The sequence below is a fragment of the Manis javanica genome, chromosome 3 (genome assembly GCF_040802235.1).
Source record: "Manis javanica isolate MJ-LG chromosome 3, MJ_LKY, whole genome shotgun sequence".
Lineage (NCBI taxonomy): Eukaryota > Metazoa > Chordata > Mammalia > Pholidota > Manidae > Manis > Manis javanica.
In genome coordinates this window covers 137824038-137838854 of record NC_133158.1, presented here as the reverse complement: position 1 = coordinate 137838854, position 14817 = coordinate 137824038, and positions in this window count along the sequence as shown.

Sequence of the window (14817 nt, the reverse complement as noted above, 5' to 3'; positions counted from 1 at the left end):
TAAGGGAGGAGAAGGAAGGACACGATGAATAAAACTCAGTCTTGATACTCCTCTTGGTAATGACTGAGTAGGGCTGTCCTCATTTGTAAAAAGAGACACGTGAGAAGAAATGACATTCTCCTTGTTGGATATTGTGATGTCATTGTGACACTTGGAACTGCTGTAGCCTTCTTGTGACTGTGGTGAGAGGGCAAGAAAGCTTTTTGTTATAGGCATCATTGTTCCACTCGCTAACCTCCACACTGCTGGAAAATGCCACATCCAGGCTTTAGTTATCTGAACTAATACATTTTCTTTAATGTCAAAGACACCTCAAATTGGGTATTTTATTACTTGCAACAGAAAGCATTCTACTTAATACAGTATGATCGCCAAATTTCCCATTTTTGTGGGGGAAAATATGGCATGGGAAATACATAATCAATACATTGTATAGTTTCATATGTATATAATAATACATACAAATGTGGACTTATATAAAAAATTTCTTGCACTTTACACACAAATGGGTAATCATACTTAACCTAGGAAATAAGAGAAGGTATGACTAAGAGCATCGCTTTTTACCTTAACAGGGTTCTTGCTTCTATTTGTTTTATAACATATGTATGTTACTTATCTGAATTTAACAATAGAAATTTAACAAAAATGAGAAGTAAATGTTACCTATCATTCATAATAAGAGAAAATAGCATTCCCATTATTCTTTGGAAAAAGTTATGTTTATTAATATTTCTCCTCTTTCTTCAAAAATTTTGTTTACATCAGTCAAGACTTACTAGATTGTAGTGAAGAATGTTTCAGTTAAAATAACCAACCCAAGAGGAGTAGAATTAGAGCTTACTTTGTGGAAGACTGAAACCAGGGTGATTTATGTATATATTTATATCAGCAGGACCATTTGTCTTCCCACTGTTGCTCTTCTGCTGTTTGAGACTGGCCCACCCCTGGGGAAATGTCAGCGGTGGGGTGCGGCCTAGGCCCAACACTCACAGCTCCACGAGCAAAGTAAAGGTGCTTCCCAGCCAGAACCCATTTGAAAATACTTTCAGTTTGGGTGATGTGCTTTTGACTAGTCACTGTGTCTCTAAGGGAGTAAGGCAAAATAATTGTCCTGAATTGAGTTTTTGGTCTTCTTATATGTATGGTGGATTCAACAGACCTGACTCCCTGGAGCAGCTTGTGAGCAGAAGTCCTCCATTTGTGTCTGCTGCATGACATTCGCCCTAGAGAGGGACAGGTCTCCCGCACTTCCCTCCTGCTGTGTGAACCTTAGGGACCCTGTCTATCAGGCTGCAGCATCGAGAGGGTGAAGGAGGGGAGGAGGGCAGAGCCTGTAACAATCACTAGGCTAGGACTAGCAAAACTTAACACTGTCCACATTTTCTTTAAAGGTACCTACAGTTTTCCAGAGCTGCCATTACAAATTACCATCGACTGTGCTGCTTAAACATCCGAAATTTATTTTTTAACAATTCTGGAGCCTAATAGTGTAAGATCGAGATGACAGTATGGTTGGTTCCTCACGCAGACAGTTAGGCAAGGATCTGCTCCAGGCCCCGCACCTTGATTTGTAGATGGCTGCCTTCCCCCTGTGTCTTTACATAATCTTCCCTCTGTGTCTGTGTCATCTTATAAGGACACCAGACCCATTGGTTTAGGTCATAATAGTCACCTAATGACTCCATTTTAATTTAATTACCTCTTTTAAGATCCCATCTTCAAAAAAGTTCTCATTCTGGGGGTTAAGAATTCAACATACATATTTTTATGGGGAGACCCAAATCGGCACATAACAGCAAATAAGGAGAAAAATTTTCTCATAGAATTGTGTACCAACATAAAAATACCTACATCCAAAGTGGCTCTTAATAAAGGTAAGTTTGAGGATTAGTGAAGCAGATGGAAAGACATGACTGAATGCTTGACTGAGTACCTGTTATAGGCCAGGCACTATAGTAGTTATTTCCCCACATTTGTTGGTTAATAATCCTAATGAACCTGCCACTTTAGTTTGTATGGATGATAAACTCAAGGTTTCTGGATTTAAAATAATTTGTGAAGATCTCAAAGATTAGCTACAAAGTTGGGATTTGAACAAATGCCTACCTTTCACCACAGTCTGGGATGTGTTCAGCCCTGACTCCACAATAGCCGTAAAGTGTGATCAGGTTTGTTTTTGTTATTTTTTCCAAGTAAGTAAATTTATCATTCAGTATGAATAAACATCAACCAATAAGACTTGTCTTAGAAATCACAAGCAAAATATAGAATTAAAGCAATTATCCATATAAAACAATTTATAAACCATTTCTGTTTACAAAAAGAGTCCTAGTATATGTGTTTTCCTCTTGTTAAGATACTCCGCATCATCTTGAGGCTAAATCATCATGATAATCGTTATCACCATCTCATCATTATAGTATTTGAAACACATTTAACAGTTTGTGAAGTTATGTGATCTACATTTCCTCATTTGAACCACCTAACAGCTCTGATAGGAAACAGAATCAGAGAAAGAAAATGATTCAGGTGATGTCACACCAGGGTTATGATTGGCAGAGCCAGTTCCCAACCCTGGACTGACTCCAAGCCTGGTAGATTTCAAGGCAGAGGAAGTCTTGTGGTCAGTGATGAGTTGTTCACTATTTCGTCTTACAGTATATTCTAGAATACTTTATTCTGCATTTCTCTTACTCCAAATGACCTCAGTGGTTGTCTGTGGAGGTAAGCAAACCATTCAAAGTACTCAGAGCAAAGAGAATTTGCTTTTAAAAAATACACATCACACAAACCTCATTGTAGTTAACTTTCCTTCCTAAGTTAGAGAAGTCATGTGTATTCACATAAAGAGTTTGCATGAGAATTAGAATAGAATAGCAACTACATGGGTTTTACCTAGAGATAGCTTAGTGAAGAAATGCTGGGCTTCATGGGGTTCTTCAGTCAAAAACTTGGGAGAAATGTGTTTTCATTCTTAGTTAAAATAACTAGATAATCAGACACATCCAATTTTTAGTTATATGGCATATCATCTATGGTTTCATGTCAGTATTCCTTGTGACACCCAAAAGTACATTTTATATAGATATATGATGTAACATAAATTTTTATATTGGTACATGATGGTGATTTGGGAGAAACAGTTACATTTCTCATTTTCTTCTTTTGAACATTGTATTCCATTTTTAGCTGATAATTCTAGTTACTAAGGTGCAATTAGAAATACTGATCTGCTAGCACTAGGCTGTTTTTCTGATAAAATGGATAGGGATGTTAGTGGTAATGGGGGCCAGGATGTGTGTTCTGAAAATATTTTTCTGGGTCATACTGATGATGAGAAGGCTCGAAGCACTGATGTAGACTACCCTCATTCACTGGGGCAAATAATTTTTAGAATCATCACAGGGCTAATTTAGAATCAAGCACTCTGTTCCTGTACACAGAATCACATTTGGTTAGATTGGCATTTCTAGGTCTGTGCCAACCATAAAATCTTGAAAATGGATTATACTTAAAACCATCATTAGATTGGATTTTGGAGGTACTTTTTAACTATGCCATCCCTGACTGCCTGTAACAATTATAAATGTAAGAAAGTCACTTAGCCTTTTTAGCATTTCATATCCCTCATTTGTAAAGTAGATGATAATAATAAGTAAAATGAAAGATGTCTATAAGAATTCTGTAGGCTGTGAATCAGTATAAATGTAAAATGTCATATATTCTTAACTTCTTTCCTTTGTGAATTACCCTACTGTTATTGAAAACAGACTCTATCTGCTCTTTGAAGGCTTCTGAAGTGCTCTGGTGGAACTTAACTGTCCTTCTTTCTATGCTCACAGTACTTAGCTAAATTCCCTACTCTAGCCCTTCACCTTTGAGTTTGTGTCATAGCTACCTGTGCACATGAGTTAGCTCCATTAGGTTTTAAGCATCTTGAGAATGGATATCTTTTCCTTATCATCAGGGTAATCCTTGGTGTCTAGCATGGAGCCCTACATACAGTAGATACTCAACAAATATGTATTTATTAAAATGCATAGATGAAAGTCTCAGGCTGTGAGACCCATGAAGTGACCACCTCTCCATTTTTTTATTACCATGATGAGAATATCAGCAGAATTTCTTTGTTCCTTTAATAGTAGAAGCAATAATATCTTTGGAATAAAACACTCTATATCAGTTCCTTTCCTTATGTCTGAGCCTTCCGAGTTATACAGGACTCAGTGGAAAAAATCTATACAAGGTAAATATTCAGAAGGTTCTTTCAGGACTGCTTTATAAGCCACTATAGCCATTTGGTAGGTAGTATCCTTTAACCAAATTTTATAAGTTATTTATATTTAAGAGATACTACCAAACTACAAGCGGCTCATGCACTCATTCTTCTTAGCTTCTCATATTTTTAAAATGTCCCAAATTTATGACTTGCAGCCACAAAGATCCTTTAATATTCTTATTTTAAGTTTTTGCCAGAATTTATCTTTTAAATTATAGGTATGTTTGTTATTGTTTTTACTAAAACCTTTCATTTTCTAACTATTAAAAGAACTGTCATTTTAAATAGGGAGTTCTGTAGCATCAAGGGCATTTAGAAAAATAGGATTTACATCTTATTTGGCTTGTTACATGTTTTCTTTATAACTATAACATATGATTACACAAAAATTTAAGAGCTCTGCTTAAATAACTGACAAGAATTACAAAAAAATATAGACTCTATAGCTCTCATGACAAAAAGGAAAATTATAATACATTTAAATTATAGAACTTTGACCTGGGGCCTGCTCCACTTTGCAGCTTATGTGCAATCTGAAGATCAAACACAGACTTCAATCATTCTCATTATCAAATCAATACTCCATTGCAAGGAAGATTTGTACCTGTAATGGGCATGTCTAGCTGTGCTTCCCACCAGTTTGCATGCACAAAGCAGAGCAAACACTAGTTGTTACAAACAAAAGGTTTTTGGTCTTAAGGATGGGATGCAGAAATAAAGGAAGAAAACACTAAAAAAAATGCATTCAGCAGCATGAGAAGCTAGAATAAATCAAGAATAAGGAAGACATGGGATCCATGGACTGAGGACCACACCCAGGAGGGAGATAAAGAGAATCACTGAGAACTCAAAAGGAAAACCCAGAATGGCAACGTGGTAGCAGACCGCACAGGACTAGATCAGGTAGGTGAGGAAGAGTTTTCCAGGAAGATGAAAACTTGAGGCTGATAGATTATTTGTCTCTGTGGAAAAGTAGCCTAAGAGGAGTATCAAGCAAAGCAAATAAAAAACCAATTAACTGCAGAAAAAAATATGAGATTCTTCAGGAGAGGAAGTAAACTCATAGTATACTGCTTGGCTCCACAATAAAAACAAACAAAAAGAGCTATTATCTTTTTGATAATGAAAACCTGTCAACATGGAATTAGTCAAGTGAATTAGAAATATATTTCAGGGATAGAAGGAATGTTTGTTTGGAAGTCATAAGTGATAAAAGAGAGCCAACTTCTAAATTCTAACTCCTAAATAGTAAGAATCAGGTGGGATACTTAAAACTGAAAAATTAAGAAAAAGCATAATCATTTAAAAAATAGTGATGTAAATAAAGGAGTAATGATTTCAAGAGTTGCAAATGGTTGTCAATGACAAATGGACTAGAATAGAACCATAGTTTTTCTTTATTTGAACTACTCTTTATTTTTTAGCACTCTGAATAGGTTAAAAATAAATAAAATTTAAATATAAACAATCTTATCAATATAACTAGACACAGAGACACATTCAGTTTATTTATATCTATAGCCATCAGCCTTCACAGTGTTCATGGTGCATACATGTTAATATTATTAATACCCCCAAAGAACCCTCCCACAGCATCCTAAACAGAACTATGTGTTAGGACTGTCAGCATCTGTGTACATGGAAAGCTTGTATAAAAGAAATCATCAAGAGATTAGGCATGGCAGAGAAATCAGTCCTCCAAGCCATCACTTTCATAATTTGACAGTTGAATGAAGGCAAGTCACCATACCCTCCTCATAAAGTAGATGCTATTATCCCTATTTTCCAGGTATTCTAGGTGAGGTTGAATAAATTAACTGATTAGTCTAGAGTCACACAGCTAGGAAGGAAGAGGTTGTTCTAGAAGTTCAACTGAAATATGATGCCAAGTCCCTGCTTTTGCCCTAAACCAAGAGTTCTCTTCCTACAGGGCCAGAAACCCTTTAACTGTCTACTGGGGCTTCTGGTGGGGAGCTATTGAGACTAGGGATAACACCCCACAGATTTGCAGAGCTTTATGAAGATAACTTTCATCCTCATAGCCACCTTAAATATGTGGTAAGGAAGGCACAGTTGTCTACAGCGTCTGAAGGAGGAAGTCGAGAGGGCCTGCCCAAGTTCTCACTGCTCATTTGAGGTAGTCACAAGTGCCATAGATGTGATCCCACTAGAAGACTGCTTATGTTGTCGAAATCACATCCAAGGGGAGAAAAGGACCCATAAACCCTGAACCAGACAGAACATAACTTATCCTATAGAGCAGTGATCTGGATCACTCTACTTGAAAAGTGCATTTGTCTTAAATTTGGTATAAAGTTTTAATCTAACCATTTGCCTTTTCTTCTTTTACAATGAAGGTCAAATTCAAATTCCACTAAAAGGAATTAAGCACTTCTTATTTCTTAGGCACTTTCAGATGCAGTATCCCAATTACTCCTCTGAACAGCAGTACCAATCGGAGACATGGAGTGCTTAAGTGGCTTTCCCTTTACGTTTCCAATGAACTCATGTAATTGGAGATACCATGGTTCATAATCTGAAGGATCTGTAATCTGTAATATCATATTATTTATACATAGATACCAAACTGCAAATAAAAAAGGGGTAGGTACAATGTGTGAAGGAACTTGGCTTTGTGTGCCAGTTTAAGACATAAACTTCCCACTTTTCCACCAAGACAAGCTATATGCTGTCAATGATTTGAAGTTTCTAGTGTATGCCTTTATGCAATTTATAATAATAAATAAAGTATGTATAACATGCCAGGCACAATTTCCAAGAAATTTTTGTCTATGAATTTATTTAGTCATTATAATAGTTCTATGATTATAACTAGTAATGTTTTATACATGAAGAAACTGAGTCGCAATCACAGGGAATAAATGATTTCCCCAGGTTGCTACAGTCATAATGGTAGAATGAGTATTCAGACCCAGGTTTCCAGAACAAAGCCTTTCACCACCACCCTTTATTAATTTTCAACATGGAGAATGTGATGAACACATATGAACAAAACAGTCTCCTCACTGCTGTTTGGATTTCCTTTTTTGTTCTAATTTCCCCTTATTTCAGTGTTTCTACAATGTAGGTGATGGAATCCTCTTTCTAAGGCATGGGTTTGAACACAAAACTCAGTTGTACGAAAGTAATTTAATAGATCCTCACAAAGCCTTTAATACGTAAAAATTCCTTGCACAACTTATCTTGATCTCTTCCTGCCTTGCTCCATCTCTTCGAAATGTGGTGAGAGCAGCAGACAGTTACAGACCCAGAGGAATAGGGATCTACTTTGTTCTGGTGTTGAGCTGGGCTGGGGACGTAGAGATCTGAAGATATCCCAGCTCTGGAACTTCACTTTGATTATGTTTCAAGGTAAAAGGCATAGCTCTCCCAATTCCTCCACCAAGGCAGCAGTTCAGTGTTTCTACATAACACAAATTAGAATCCTAATAATTTTTAAATAAATTTAGATTAACTCTCAATATTAGCCAGACCCACCCATGCAATCAATTGTAGGTAACTTTTCTTGTTGCATATTTCCATAAAGTGTTTCTGTGCATTTGTGTGTATATGCATGTGTATGTGTGTGCACATGTGTTTTTGTGCTTTAAAGTCCAGTAACTATGCAGTGCTGATTGCATTCCCAGCTGCCTGCTGAACAAAGCTTTACCTATGGTATGCCATCAGAGCAACCCAATAGAGTAACTATGGTTCTCCTCATTTTGTGGATGAAGAAAAGGAAAGCTCTGAGTATCTGAGACAACAAAGAAGACAAAAATGATACATGCTAAAGAATTTAAAAATCTTGGTAGTCTTTATATTTAAATTGTATATGGATCCCTTAGTGATGTCTGAAAGTGTCAAGTAAGTTATAAGCAAGTAATTGTTTTCCTTGGACTTTCATTCATCTTAAAGTAAACATCTCTACCACAAAATTTAAGCTCAATAGTGTAATTTCAAAGCAGCAACACAATATCCAAACAAAGGAACCTGAAGATACTGAGTTAAACATTTGTATTTAAGGCACGTTTGAGATTTGCAAAAATAACATAGAGTAAGTCATTTTACTGTTCAATAATTCAATTTAGAAGGCATTTATGTTTTCATATTTTTCTACTTTTCACCTAATTCTGTACTCTTCTGACAACTTCTGTTAAAACTATTTCTATCCAGAACTATCACACTGCTAATAGGAGTAAACTGGTACAACTATTGTGTCAACTAATAACATTTAATAAAGTTAAAGATGCGTGTTCCTCTTCTAGGCACATTTCCTAGGGATACTATCAAATGTGTACACAAAGAAACACACAGGAATATTTTCTGCTTTATTGTGTGTAATAGTAAAAAGTCAAGATCATCCTCGATGGTGAATAAGAGAATGCATTCTAGAAGGGGTGAGGATTTAACTGTTGAACCACTGGGCTGCATACTTGAAACCAATATAAGATTGTATATCAACTATATTTCAATAGAACAATAATTAAAATAAAAATAAACTATTTCTGTTCATTTGATAGGCATGTGGCTTTTCAAAATATATAGGGATATATGCATTCCAATGTTTTTGCAGCATTATTTACAATAGCCAAGACATGGAAGCAACCTAAGTGTCCATTAACAGAAGAATGGATAAAGATGTGAGAAGATAAAGATTTATAATTATTAGTAATGAAAAAGAACAAAATCTTTCCATTTGCAACAACATGGATGGAGCTAGAGGGTATTATGCTCAGTGAAATAAGCCAGGCAGAGTGTGGGGAGTGGGCTATGCCCCTTCCCGCACTTGCTGATGTGGTGGGAATGGAGAACAAAGAACATCCTGTTCACACATTCCAGGAGCAACTGAAGGAGCCCTGCTGTGCCTACCTTTGCCCGGCTACCGCTGATGTCAATACTGTGCTTGATTGTCTATTGGATAATGCTATTTCCTGGAATAGTGTGCCTTCTTTGTTGTATAAATACTCTGGACTCTAATAAAGCTTCACTGGAGACACGCAGGAGCGTCAGCCCTCCCAGTTCTTTCTGTCTTTCTTTGTTTTCTTCACCCCCTTCCGCACTTCAGGACCTACTCGACTCGGCACGGCCAGACGGTGTCAAGTGGTGCCTGAACAGGGTCCTGAAGGAGAGGGAGAAGGTGAGGGCCACCACGTTGAGAAGAGAAAGCCTTGGCCCGGGTAACCAGAGAAGATGCGTGAGAGAAGAGGCACGCAAGCAACATGGACGTGGTAAGTGAATTTTTCTGGGAGTCCAATATGGGATAGGCAGGGAGCAAACAGTTATATGTTTGCGGGCTAAAGAGGTTGTTAACCGCCAGAGGAATTAAAGTAGGGAAACCCCAATTAGAAAGATTTTTAGATTTTATTGATAAAGCATGCCCTTAGTTCCCAGAAGAAGGGACAGTAGACTTAGAATTGTGGAATGAGGTAGGAAAGGGACTTCAATCTTATTATTCTACCCATGGTCCAAAAAAGGTTCCGGTGGACACATTTGGCCTGTGGACCTTAATTAAAGACTCTTACATGACTTAAGACAAATTAATGTGGTTCTTAAACCTATGGGACCTTTAGAACAAGGCCTCCCTTTTCCGGCTATGATTCCAAAAGACTGGAATATGGCTATCATTGACCTTAAAGATTGCTTTTTTACCTTGCTTCCCATTCAAAGCAGTCCTCTTAGGCCTGCATTACTTTCTCCTGTGTAATGTAAATAGAGCCTGTAATTAAGCGGAACCCTCAGATCAACATGTAAATAGCTCTATTCTATTAACTGCTTTCCTTAGAGGCAGTCATCCTGGAGCTAAGCATTTCCTCCTCAGCAGCCCCAGAGAAGCCAAACAAGCTTGTGACTCAGATCAGGGCTCTAGTAGCAAAAAGTTACAGTCCCTGCATTTATCAGACAGGCAGGGGCCTCTTGAGGAATGACTAAAGCTCGGGCAGAAAAAAACTAGGAAACTAACTGAGAGCAGTTCGATCCCTAAACTCTAAAAAGAAGTATTTTATCTTCTGCACACAAACCTGGCCCCAGTACAAACTCTCTGATAGAGAGGCTTGGCCCCTAAAAGAAGAATGCAATATAATGTTATGCAGCTAAATATATTTTGCCACAAGGGAAGAAAATAGTCAAAAGTTCCATTAACTACTACAATATGGAGCTAGTTTTCTAAATTCTTTTAGTGAACATCTATTCTACTTATTAAGTTCATCATTATCTTTGAGAATTAAGAAGTCTTAAACTAAACTCCCTGAGATAGAAGAAATTTATCTTCTGCAATACAGCCTGGCTTTAAATGACTGGAGCTAGAATTGTACTTGCATTTCATTTCCAGCCCCCTGGACACACACAGTCCCTATCAGTTCAGAGCCTTCATCGACCCTGTTAGTCTGGGGCCGTCTAAACCTTAACCCAGTTATGTAAACTGCTTGCCCTTAGAGTGTATTCTTGAAAACTGAAGTACTTTTAATCAAATAAACTAAGAAGAAAGAAGACCATTGAATATTAGAAACTCAAATCTTTATGTCAGTTTGTCTGTGTATATGTTTTTATATGAAAAGTGTTGCTAACTGTAGTCATTATGTCTCAGTCTGTATGTTTGCATGTCTAAGTGTGTAACAAAAAAATATTTTCTACCTCTGGAAGGTATTAATAAAATTGATTTAAAAACAAGCACTTGTGAAAATTGGGCATTCTAAAACTTCCAGAAAATCTAATAAAAAAATATTATGCATTAATGCTAATTTAAGCTTAACTGATATGGGAATGTCCTTATAGTTATTAGCTGCCATAGTTTACTTAAAGTTGTTTAAGTTGATGTTACCTGTTAAATATTTCAAGAAAATACTTAAAGAAAAGCTTGACTTTGTCTAATGTTTGGTAAAAGTTTTGTAAGTAATTTAGCTTAGTTGCTAAAAATAAGTAAACAAGTGTAGCAAATAAAGTTTTAAATAATAATACTGTATTAATGTATAACAGTGTATATATCTTCAAACAGCTTGAGAATTTTTGTGGTAACCAATATTCTTAAAGTTTGCTAAGCTATATAGACATAGTTTGTACTTAATGAGAAATTGTGCTATAAGGCACATTTCCAAAAATGATAAAATATGTTCATAAATGTATCAATCTGAAGAATGCTAGTGTAACAGTTTACAATGGTATATTTTTCAGTGTTCTCTGAAAGTTAAAGTATCAAATAGTTTTAAGTTCTAATGAAAACTACTTGATATAAGGAAAATATTTTAGTATGTTAAAGATGCGTATTTTAATAAAAGAAAGTATAAAGAGTAGAAATTTATTTTGTTGTTCTAAAGTACAGCTGTTTGTTCAAAGAAAGAAAACACTGAATATAAAAGTTGTAAAAGTTTATAAAAGATTGATATAATCATGCTATGTGAAAAGATTGATATAATCATGCTATGTGAAATTAAAGCATAGAAATCTCGATATCAAGTACATAGCTAGACTAAAATTTTTGTTTGTTAAAAGAACAAGAGTTTATTAGTCTACCTTTAATGTTGAAAGATTGAAAAAGGTTTTCTATTTGTTTATTAAAACAGTTTCTTATGTTTAAAGTCTCAATCGAGTATTTAAGAAAATGAGATCTTAATATTAAAAGGACTGTAAGCTAAGTGTTGTTAACTATGTAACCTTCTGCATTTGCTTTTAAAATTTCTTATTATCATTCTGGCTAAATAATAAGTGTTATTTAATAACTATAATTCTATTTAAGCAAGTGCCTTAAAAGCTTTTGACAGCTTCCCAAAACCAAAATTTAAAAAGGTATTTTTACCTCTCAATTAACTCTGATATGTTCCAGGGGGCCCTTGGAACATATCAGTAGAATTTCTTCTCCTCATCAAAGAAAATATTTGAGTAATTTGGCTTATTTACTTGATATATATTTACCTGGAAAGCACTGTCAAAAAGAATAATGCTAAAATTTATTACTGAATGTTTTATGTTACAGAAATGTCACTCTTCTCCCTAAGATGCTTACTCCTGATGCCCAATTAAATTTACCTGTTAGCACTACTATAATTACTGACTGTGTATGCATTAATTGTACTCGTGTACCCTCTTACTGTAATTTCAATCATTGTAAAATAGTCTTCTAGATATAGATTTCCAAATGGTTGGGTATTTTTGTGTAATAACAAAACATATCAAGCCCTTTCTTCACACTATCAAGGTGTTTGTGAGGTGGGACGCATTCTTCCTGCTCTAATAGACCACCTGAATATAAGTGCAAGAGGCTTCTCCGAGCTCTGTCATCTGATTGTCATGAAAACTTGAAACTTTGAGATCCTGCCGCTGTTGCAGTTGCAGCTGCGTTCCTCCTGCCAGTTCCTAGACTTGTCATTGGAATGCAGAAAGAGATATCTAAGCTGGCCTGTGCATATAGCTAAACAACAAATTTGACTGCTTCTGTATTATCTGAACTCAACCAAGAACTAAGAGAATTGCAAGCTGCAGTGCTTCAGAATCACGCTGCTGTGAACTGTCTGCTGTTAAAAGAGCATGTAAGATGTGAACAATTTCCAAAAATGTGCTGTTTCAATTTGTCTGATTTTTCTCAAACTACCCAAAATCAATTAGATGATATCCCTCATATTGTCAATAAGTGTTTACAAATGCCTAAGCTATCTAACTGGTTTTTTAATTTCATTAGAGATAACTAGTAATTGTAAGTCTGCCTTTGTTATGTATCTGTATTCCTATTCTGTTAATGTATGTAAGCAATTTAACTAGTAGTTTGTTAAAACCTATATATATATATTCAAGTTATGTCTGTCTTTCAACATGTTCAATTTCAGCCATGTAATGTATATTTCCCACAAAACTAAGATACCATATAATCCACAAGGCAAAGCACTGTAAAACGTGCCCACGGCACCCTTAAAGCTCATTTGGAAAAAACAAAAAAGGGGGAGTTATATCCCCGGCCACCACAGAAATATTTAAATCATATCTTATTTGCAGCCAAAACTGCATCTGATATATTAAATCAGATAAAAGACATGTTCAGGGACCCCCTGAATAGTCTCTGGCATGCTGTCGCACCTCTCTTAACCCTAAGCATTTTATGGCTTTTGTTGCTGTTGCTAGGGCCTTGTGTCCTTCGCAGCATGTGGAAACTCATCCGGTAAGCCTTATGAGACCTGCATCATTTGAAATTGCAGATGGCCCCCCCACTTGTAAATCATAAGTTCTAAAGTCTTGCCTCATTTTCTGTTATCATTATGTGCAGCCATTGTGTGTATGTTTCTCATTGTGTTCTTGTTGCCTTGTTTCCTAAAAATGAGTTTAAAAGCATTTCTGCACCTTGGTGCAGAGCTACATATGTCTCAGCTGAAAAGTCACCCCCTGATGCCGGATATTGAGAAGGGGACAGGATAGTCAATGATGGGTAAGTGTCTTGGAGACCTCTGGCAACCTAAGACAGGGCCCTCATGATGGAATGTGGGTACCAATGACGGGTAAGTCCAGATGAGTCATCCAGGAACACCTAAGACAGGCACTGTCACCCTCTTATAAAATAAAAAAGGGGCAGATGTGGGGAGTGGGCTATGCCCCTTCCCCCACTTGCTGATGTGGTGGGAATGGAGAACAAAGAACATCCTGTTCACGCATTCCAGGAGCAACTGAAGGAGCCCTGCTGTGCCTACCTTTGCCCGGCTACCGCTGATGTCAATACTGTGCTTGATTGTCTATTGGATAATGCTATTTCCTGGAATAGTGTGCTTCTTTGCTGTATAAATACTCTGGACTCGAATAAAGCTTTGCTGGTGACGCGCAGGAGCGTCACCCCTCCCAGTTCCTTCTGTCTTTCTTTGTTTTCTTCACCCCCCTTCCGCACTTCAGGACCTGCTCGACTCAGTGCGGCCGGACCGCGTCAGCTGAGAAAGACAAGTACCAAATTATTTCACTTATATGGGTATAAGAACAAAGAAAAAACAGAAGGAACAAAACAGCAGCAGAATCACAGAACCCAAGAATGGACTAAGTTACCAAAGGGGAAGGGACTGGGGGGGATGGGTGGGAAGGGAGGGATAAGGGGGTGGGAAAGAAAGGGGGCATTAAGATTAGCATGTATAATGTGAGGGGAGGCACGGGGAGGGCTGTGCAACACAGGGAAGACAAATAGTGATTCTACAGCATCTTACTATGCTGATGGACAGTGACTGTAATGGGTTTGTGGGGGGGTCTTGGTGAAGGGGGGAGTCTAGTAAACATAATGTCCCTCATGTAATTGTAGATTAATGATACAAAAAAAAATCAAATACACTATGACTTCACTTACAAGTGAAATCTAAAAAACAAAACAAATGAACAAACACACACACACACACACAGACACACACACACACACACACACAAACCAGAAGCAGACTTAAGATACACAAAACAAATTGTTAATTATAGGAGGGAGAAGGGGTCAGGGTGGGGCAGGAAGAAATAGGGAGAGAAGATTAAGAGGTACAAACTTCCAGTCATAAAATAAATAAGTCATGGAGATGTAAAGACAGCATGGGGAA